We start from the raw sequence: 9,212 nt of genomic DNA, 5'->3' as shown, positions 1-9,212 counted from the left end.
TCCCAGTTCTAGCCTCTAGCTCATTCCCTTCCTAGAGCTGGGAACAGAACCCAGGAGTCCTGAACTCCAGTTCCCTCTTCCAAGCCCTAGCCCATACTGCTTTGCACAAAGATTTCCAGCACCTGAATACCAAGAAACTGCCCCAGGATTCCCCTATGGACAGGGGCAGATCCAAGCTTGCATCAGCTGGACTCTACCTTCCATTGGCTGCAAAGGAGAAATCTGATCATCCCATGGCTTCCCTTGGAAAACAGATACCGCTGCTGGGTTATAGCTAACCTCTGCTAGGCCAGGGCAGGGTCCTGAACTGACAGCAGATAAAAGAGCAACGGACATCGTCATGGGATCTCCTTTGGCACTAGCTGCCGGTGGGCTCCTTTCTGGTTCCGACATGGTGCATTAGCTTCTCCCCAGAATGCAACACGCTTGAGCTGGCATCTCAGCCTCACAGCTGGAGCTGTCTCTAGGAACCACGTACTGGAACCAGAGCAGGGGCCTGCATGGCTCTCAAGGCCTGAAGTTAACATGTTCCAACCCTCCCCACTACCCCCTCAAGACCAAGAGATCTAAAGAGGTCACAGCCCGAAGGGGCAAGGGATTGCAGGTTTCTGCTGGGCAGGATGGTCATGGCAAAGCAGCTACAGTGCCTATGTGGACGCTCCCTTCCCGTGGGCATCACACGGTGGCTGGGTCACTGGAAAGTCTCCATTTAACTTAGCAGGATCTCAGAGGCTCACTCCTATGAAAGGAGGCAGGACTGCAAGGCCTGGCTGCAGGCAGGTAGGAGCCAGGGTCTCAATTTCCCATCCCATGGGCTAGCCCCAGCCACGCTGCCGCACTCACAGCGTTAAGGATTTTGGCCCGGGCATCTGGAGGGGAAGGAGTTGGAGCCTTGGAACTCTGTTCCCAACTCACTCAAAGTTCGGTTTCTTCCCCTGAGCCCAGCCTAAGGCTGCAGGATGCAGCCCAGAGAAGAATGGATGGAGCTTTTGGCATCTTCCAGCACTGGAGGCATAAGCCACGGAGTAACCAGGGAGGTGGAAATCCTGTCCCAGTATAGGCCCCACTGCCCAACTGTCAAACTCACAGGGTCAGGCTGCTGTGATCCACTGCCCAGAATGGAGTTATCACGCACTTCTACAAATGGGGAAACCGAGGCACAGAAGTGACTCCTCATTTGGGGTCACAGAGCATGTGTCAGGACCAAAGTTAGCACTTGATATAGCCCGGCTGCCAGCCCTATGATCAGGACTCTGGCATGTTCCTCCCCGCCATCTGCCCTGGGGTTATAATTCAGGCTACTCTTCCCAAACCATCACAAAACCAAAACTGTTGTTTCTGCCAGAAAACTGAATCTTATTTTTATTAGCGTCACACGAACTTTTCCCAATCACAACACGGGAACAGAAAGGGGGGAAGGAGTACAGGGGCCCGTGCTGCTCTGTCCCCCCATGGACGCAGGGGCTCAAGAATGGGGCCAGTCAGGAATATAGCTAGTTTCATGGACATTATAAAAAGGAGGGGGACAAATATCTGGAATCATTTAAAATATACGAGTTGGTCAGAGTGGGATGTTTAATGAACTTCCAAACATACAGGCCTAGACCCTGAAAGTTATCGGTGAGGAGCTGGGCTGCAGACAATTAAACAAATAGAGCCAGAGGCTGCGAGAGCCCATCCAGCCTTTACCTTGGAGGGATCAACACACGCAGGCAACTGGAGATTCTGGGCAGGCCAGTTGTGGTTATGAAGAGACACAGAAATAGCTGGATTTTCAAAGGCGCCGGGCACCCAAAGGTAACGTTTTCCCAGGATCTGTGATTCCGCCACCTCCCTGCAGTTCTTCTGCTGCGTCCCGTTAAAGAGCCATGCAGGAAGGTAACGCCAAGGATGCTGGGATTTCGGGCCCGGCCTGGCATGTTGAGGCAGAGGCCAGCTTGTGTGTTGCTTAGCAGCAGGATGGCAAGATGGACCGCGGGAGCGCCCGGTGCTGCTTCAACGCCGTCTGGTCAGCCTGTAGGAGCTCCAGATGGGAAGCGGCGGCATCCCCCAGTGTTCACCGCCTGCTGCTCGCTCTCACTGTAACTTGAGAACTCTCGGCGCCCCGGCCGCGGAACCCGGAAGCTGAAATTTCCTCGAGGAAGCTGCCAAGCAGAGAATCAAAGTTAGCGGAGCCCAGAGCCAGTGTTTCATTCTTCAGGCAGACAGCACCTGGTTTTGAGCCTTCCATGCAGGCAACGGGTGCTCTGCGCCTGCTCTCAGTACCCCAGGATGTCCCCACCTTGCATCTGGAGAAACTGAGGCACAGAGAGGTGCCATGACCTGCCCAAGGGAGTCTGCAGCAGAACAAGGGATAGAAGCCAGGAGTCCCAGCCTCCTACTGTCAAGCTCAGTCCCCCAGACAATGCCCCACCTCACTAGCAGGTTTCCTTCAGACGTGCCGCTTCCTCTCCAAGGGGGAGGCATAGATGAGCTGGGTCAGCGGGCGGATGGGGGAGAAGGGGTGGGTGTTGACAGATGCTCAAGGCTTGTCATCTTCACTGCAGAGTGCACCCAGGTCTGGGCTTGCTACTCGTGCGGGGCCTGCGGGGACACAGGTTTGGCTCTAGGATTTCTGGGGGTGTCAGAGAGGAGTTATGCAGGGTGAGATCATAGGAGCTTTCTTCCCTCTCCCCAGCAATAAGGATTCCTATAATGTGCCTTGGGGATTTAACCCCGGAGACACTGAAGGGCAGAGTGGAGATGACGGTGCACGCCCCACCCACCTGCTTGCGTACACCAAGTACCATGCCAGGCCTGGGGACTGACAGCCAGCCTGCAGAGCAAAACCGCCTGATGCTTTCACTCAGCCCAGCCATTCAGAATTAAAGCAGCAGGGCCCACCTCCTCCTCCCAGAGCAGGGCTCAGGTCTCTCTCCTCCCCCAGGCAATGAACCACAACTCCGCCTGATCAGGGCAGCATTTACTCATCTCCCCGGCTCTGCCCCTGCTCTTCCTTGCCAGCATCCACTCACTCACAAAGCCAGGAAGCCGCTCGCTCTGGCTCTTCCCGAGCCACTGATGGAGCAGGAAGAGGCGAGGGTTGTAACCTCCGGCTAATGCTTCCTTGACATTTCACGCTAGGGGTTGGCAGGGTTCCTGCAAGGCAGTCCCTCTGGCTGGCTGGGCCACTGCTCCTCAGCTCACTTGCCAGCCACTCGGCCGGACTTCGACACAATGCAAGGGTCTCTTTACTTCCCATGCATTCACAAGTCTATGCATTCAATTGAGAGATCACTGGTTTAGATTTAAATCGCATCCAGACTCCTTGGGCAAGCTGGCAATTAATTCAGCTGCAAGTCCCATTATAAAGAAGACCCCAATTTAGCAAAGGGTTTAAGCATGTGCTTAAATTTATCCCTAGTCAGCAAAGCATGTACAGATGGGATTGGCAGGGGAGCGTAAGGGAATTTAGATTCCAAGGGCAGCTGAGTGCCTAAATCTCTTAGGCAATGTTAAAAAACTCCAGACTTAAAGTACACACTTAACTTTAAGCATGTGCTGAAGAGCCAGTGAAGCCAATGAGACGTCAGCAGGTACCTGAGTGCCTCCAGAATCCAGGACCATTACGCCAGGCTCATTAAGTGATCACATGCAGAGGAGTAATTAACAAACCTGGCCATAAATCAAAACCCTTTCCACCTCCCCACCCAAACACAGCCTTCAGCCTTTCCCCAAACTCTGCCAAACAAAAGGCTTAGGGAGCGCACCCTCATTACTGCATGCCCAGATACTAGGATGACGGTATAAGAATTTACATGGAGCAGAGTCTGCAAATCAGTGACCCTTGGAGAATTTACCTGCCAGAAGCCAGCTCCTGTGAAACACACTGGGTTTGCAGACCACCCCCACACTCCCCCGCACCTCCTGGCAGTCTCTGGGAAAGGAGCTTGCAAAGCAAAGGCTGGGGCAGTGTGTTAGTGTAATAATCTTCTGGGGAGACTGGAGCTCCCCCTGAGCACGTGAGTTCAGGACTCCTGGGGTCTACTCTTGCCCCGACTAATGCTTGCTGCTTCAAGGTCTTGGCAATTTCACCCCCTCTGATCAGACGGTCTGAAGAGGCTGAGATTATTCACACCCGGAAACGTGCCCCTGCTTTCAGTGAAAAGGTTTGCTCCTGTTGGGAATATGGAGTCACTTAGCAGCTGGGAGAGAGCAATAGGTCAAAGAGGATGTTGCACGGGGTGTGTTGGGGGTGTGGGCGTGTTAGCAGGAGAAGCAGGGATGTGTTAGAGCCAAACAGGGACTGTCTGCATTAAGGACCCAGCCAGACAGCCTGACCTGTCACAAATCACAGGGAAGCTTAATCCGGACTAGCGCACGCGAGCGAGAGGCTAAACCTTGGGAACACATTGGTTTAAATACATCTCAAAGTGGTTTAAGGGTTGGGGCTTTAATTCAATCCCTTCAGGAAAAACAAACTCCCAAAGGATAATGGGCTAAAGCCACTTGCGTTGTTTTTGATTCATTGTAGGCTTTTTACTGGCTCCTGCAGTATCTAGAGGCCTTGTGGTCCAGTGGGGAGGGCACTGGACCAGGCCTCAGGAGACCTGCATATTGCTTCCACTTAACCCAGCCCATCATAATTAAAGAAGCAGGCATCCCTGCCCCCAGTCCCAGCAGGCCTGGGTTATGTTCCCAGCTCGGCCACTAAGCTGCTGGATGACCTTGGGCAAGTCATGCCCCTACTCTGTGCCTCAGTTTCCCCACCCATTTTTTGTTACCATCCCTTTGAAGCAGGGCCTGTGTCTGTGCAGCACCTGGCCCAATGTGGCCCTGGTCTCAGTGGGGGTCTCTTGACACTACAACAATATAAATAACTATAGCACAGTGTTGCATCTGGATTCATGACTATCCTCCCAGCCTCCTTATGAGGCAGGGAAGGAGCATTCTCCCCATTGTAAAGATGGGGAATGGAGGCACAGAGAGGGGAAGTGACTTGGCCAAGGTCACAGGGAGTCTGTGGCAGAGCCCAGAACTGAAGTCAGATCTCCTGAGGCCTAGTCTAGTGCCAAGAGCCCCCTTTTACGCTCTCTCTGGAACCCCCCCACCTCCACACACACTTTACAGGTGTGAACTGCAGGGCAGATGTGTTATGAATCTTATGCAAAAACACTCTGCTGCTGGTGGGATCCCAGCTGCTACCGGCCATGGAATGGCAAAGGAAAGAGAATACCCACCAGCCGCGAACACTGCGGCAAGCAAGCAAGCAACTTAACTTTGTTCACACAGCACCTTCCAGCCAGGCATCTCAAAGCCCCTTACAGACAATTCATTCAGACTCACCACCTCACTGTCAACTGGCTTTCATTGCCCCGGCCTACACTGGAGAAACCTGAGCTACTCCGAGAAGTAACTTGCCCAAGGTCACACGGCAGGCAGTAGCAGAGGTTTAATTAGCACCCAGGAGTCCCGCCTCCCAAGTCCCTTGCTCTAATCTTGAGACAACACTGCCCCCAAAGTAGGTGAGGCAGGAGAAGAATCACATGATTGGGTTGAAGTGCTGAGCCGGGAACACACATACCTTCAGCCCTCTATGTCTGCATGAGCACAGATGGGGCCAGAGGCCCAGCTGATGTAGATCAGTGTAGCCGCACTGAAGCCAATGGAGTGGGGCTGACTGACACCAGCTGGGGATCTGGCCCCAGCGACTCCAATGAAGCAATGCCCATTTACACCAGCTGGGGATCTGGCCCAGCACAGCCTTTGTGAAGCAGCTCAAGAGTTTTGAAAACGAAAGGGACGCCCCCCCTGTAAGATCTAATCAGGACCTGGGTTGCACGGAGGATGGTTACGCATGCGATGTTCTACATGGTTACCAGGCTCTGGATTGATTCATTCCCTCAATGTGCTGATCAAGTTACTTTTAAAAAAACCAGGTGACACTGCAAAACACAACAAAAATTTCTGTGGAAATGTTATTCCCCCAAAATAGATCGTCAGAATCCGGGGCTGCCTGCCAAGGTGGTGAATCATGAGGCTTTGAAAGCAAGCACCGAACCAGATGTGAATTAAGCCCTGCATTCTGGCGCGGGTGAAGTCCCGACTGACGGCAAGGAGAGCCGGACCCGCGCACGCGGTGGCCGCTCGGTTCTTTGAAGACAGCTGTCAAGTTCCGCCTCCTGGTTTTATTTTTAGGTTCTAAAGGCAGCAGATGGAATCCATAACAGCGCCACAGGGACTGACTTGCTTTTCATTTTAAAGGGGACTCTTACTCGTTAACTTTATCTCCAGGAGGCTGGATTCACAGCTATGCTAACGCGCCTTCATGCCAGAACTGGCCCCTTGAAAATCTCCCCATGGAGGGGCCCTCCAATTAGAGTGGAGCTGATGAGGGTCCTGCTCCCAGCCTCCAGAACAGAGAGTGGATCGGGGCACAGCTACTGTGCAGTGTGCTGTAGCTATTCTCTACTTCCACGGGGGCCCCAGGAATCAGAGAGCAACTTGGAGTAGCCTTGATGTTGCTCTAACTCATACTCCAATTTATACTGGGGGCCAGGTAGGCCTCTGCCCAGACCAAGAATACAAGGAGCACAAAGAAGTCGGGAAGCCCCAGATACAGGAACAAAGTGACTGAGAAGCAGGCCCTGTATCTATAAAGATCAGAAGCCTGGTAAAGATCAGGGAGCAGAGAGCTGGGAAAAGATTTGCCCAGTTCACATGCCCCTAGCCACGGACTTACTCCTACATCCATGTTAGCTAGCATAGATAACCAGCCTCTAGCTGCATGTTAAAACCACATTTAGCACCAAATACTTCTGGTATCCACATAGCTCGAGCTACGACTAGGGACACCCTGGCTGGGGAGTGGCACATGGAAAACAACAGGGCTAATCCTGTAACTGGGTAAATGGGTCACCCTGTACATTCCCTGGGATTAGTCGCTGCAGGATTGTGCTTAACCTGTGCCCTGGACCTGTTGGCTCCAAAGCCGGATGTTCCTACCAGTCTCTTTCTCCTCTTTTTAGCCACCTATTTATTCTTTCCACGCACCTCCAGCAGCCCTGAAACTCTACCAGTCAAAAGCACACAACTCTCCAGTGCTGAAAAACAGTCTTATGGCTCCCTAGCAAAGGATCAACCCTCACTGTGAATAAAGGGGGGGAAAATTGCTCTCTCCACCCGCAGCCCAAGGAAAGGGACGGGGAAGGAACTGTGATGAGAGACCAGGGTTTTAACTGCCCTGCTGCAGTTTCCTCTTCCTGACGTACTAGGCAAGTTTTGAGATCTGCAGGGTGTGGGCAGGTTTGCACAGAACAAGCAAGCAGAGAAATTGGTCAGGTGGGCATGGCTGAATTGAACAGGTGACTCAGTAGGGGGTGCTCTTCCATCCCAGTCAGAACTGACCCCAGTGGCCCAGCGTGGGATTAGGTGGTGCTGTGCTGCAGGACAGGGAGAGTGGGGAGTCAGTCGTGGGGGGCTCTTTTTTGAGTCAGTGCTGACTCCAACAAAGAGGTGCTATGGAGCCCGAGGTACAGATTTTTGGAAATGAGGTAAAGCCATTGGCACACAGATAGATGGGAACAGTCCCAGGGAATTTCTATATGAGACAGGACGCTAGCATCCTGGCCAAATGCCATATCAGGGAACTCCATTCCATCTGACTTCTCCCCCATTTCAATAGTGTGCCACACTTCTCTTCACTCCTCGCCCAACACTGTTGAACAGCATTGCAGGTGGCTGTTAAACAGCTTCCACATTCCACCCCAGAGGTGGCTGCCTTTCAGTGACTCTTGCGTACATGATATAGATACAGTTTTAGAACCCTTCAGGATGGAAAGCAGTAGATAAAGCCCAAGACATTTTCATGACAGCTCTGGACTTATTCTGTCGGACGGATTCGCCCTGAATCCTGCAGGCAGCTGCAAAGAGTGTTAAGATCGAAATTCAGGACTGGAACCATGCCAGGCATGGACATTTGCCTTCACAGTAAATAAAATTAAATGAAAAAAAAAATGACTAAGTTATGTGTATATATATAAAAAGAGGATCTACCATTAATACCCCAAGCTTTTCAGCCCTTCCATTATTGTTCATTATGCTAAAGAAAGAAGCAGATGGGAGCTGGAGTCAGAGGTTTATATTTAGCAAGTGGTTCCACCAACAGGCAGATGCAGCGAAATTGCCTTCAACCTAATCTTCAGTGTAGGCCCGCTATAAAAGAATTTCATTAAGTGGACAGATGTGGCAGTTCATCGCTCATACACCAGATCTATCTTTACGGTGAGTCACTGCCTGGTGTTCTTCACACACAGAACATGGCCACAAAGGCCTTTTTACCTTTTTGATAAGTCGTAACAAGGGTATTTTTAATCAGATCTGCCAGCTCTAATTTAAAAACAAGGGAGGTAGCCCATCTGATATTATTATAAAGACACGGAAAATTCCTTAACAGGTATTTATACCTTGCTAGTGTTTTCCATCAGAGGCTCTGAAAGCATTTTACAGTCATGAATTTTCAGCTTTGTGGGGAGATGAGTTAATGATCCTCTGTTTACAGGCAGTTAACTGAGGGTAAAGGCCTGGTTTCTACTAGAATCACAGGACTGGAAGGGACCTCGAGAGGTCATCTAGTCCAATCCCCTGCACTCATGGAAGGACTGAGTATTATCTAGACTGAGTATTATCTAGAGTATTATCTAGACCATCCCTGACCGGTGTTTGTCTACCCTGCTCTTAAAAATCTCCAATGATGGAGATTCCACAACCTCCCAAGGTAATTTATTCCGGTGCTTCACCACACTGACAGTTAGGAAGTTTTTCCTAATGTCCAACCTAAACCTCCCTTGCTGCAATTTAAGCCCATTGCTTCTTGACCTATCCTCATAGGTCAAGAAAAACAATTTTTCTTCCTTCTCGTACAACCTTTTACATACTTGAAAACTGTTATGTCCCCTCTCTGTCTTCTCTTTTCCAGACTAAACAAACCCAGTTTTTTCCAATCTTCCCTCATAGGTCATGTTTTCTAGACCTTTAATAATTTTTGTTGCTCTTCTTTGGACTCCCTCCAATTTGTCCACATTCTTCCTGATATGTGGCACCGAGAACTGGACACAATACTTCAGTTGAGGCCTAATCAGCGCAGAGTAAAGCTGAAGAATTACTTCTCATGTCTTGCTTACAACACTCCTATTAATATATCCCAGAATGATGTTCACTTTTTTCGCAACAGC

The 9,212-nt window shown here is 51.0% G+C and overlaps 1 long non-coding RNA gene across 1 annotated transcript; it reads right to left on the bottom strand.

The window, feature by feature from the left end:
- Positions 1 to 1,561: 1,561 nt before the first annotated feature.
- On the bottom strand, positions 1,562 to 7,937 carry LOC144279780 (uncharacterized). The gene is made up of 2 exons (XR_013348695.1): positions 2,414 to 7,937; positions 1,562 to 2,144 (listed from the first exon to the last, which is right to left on the bottom strand). It is a non-coding gene; the product is annotated as an uncharacterized LOC144279780 (long non-coding RNA).
- Between the last annotated feature and the right edge of the window lie 1,275 nt (positions 7,938 to 9,212).

The sequence above is a fragment of the Eretmochelys imbricata genome, chromosome 24, assembly GCF_965152235.1.
Source record: "Eretmochelys imbricata isolate rEreImb1 chromosome 24, rEreImb1.hap1, whole genome shotgun sequence".
NCBI lineage: Eukaryota > Metazoa > Chordata > Testudines > Cheloniidae > Eretmochelys > Eretmochelys imbricata.
The sequence above is the reverse complement of the archived record's forward strand: the minus strand, read 5'-3'. Positions and strand labels throughout refer to the sequence as shown.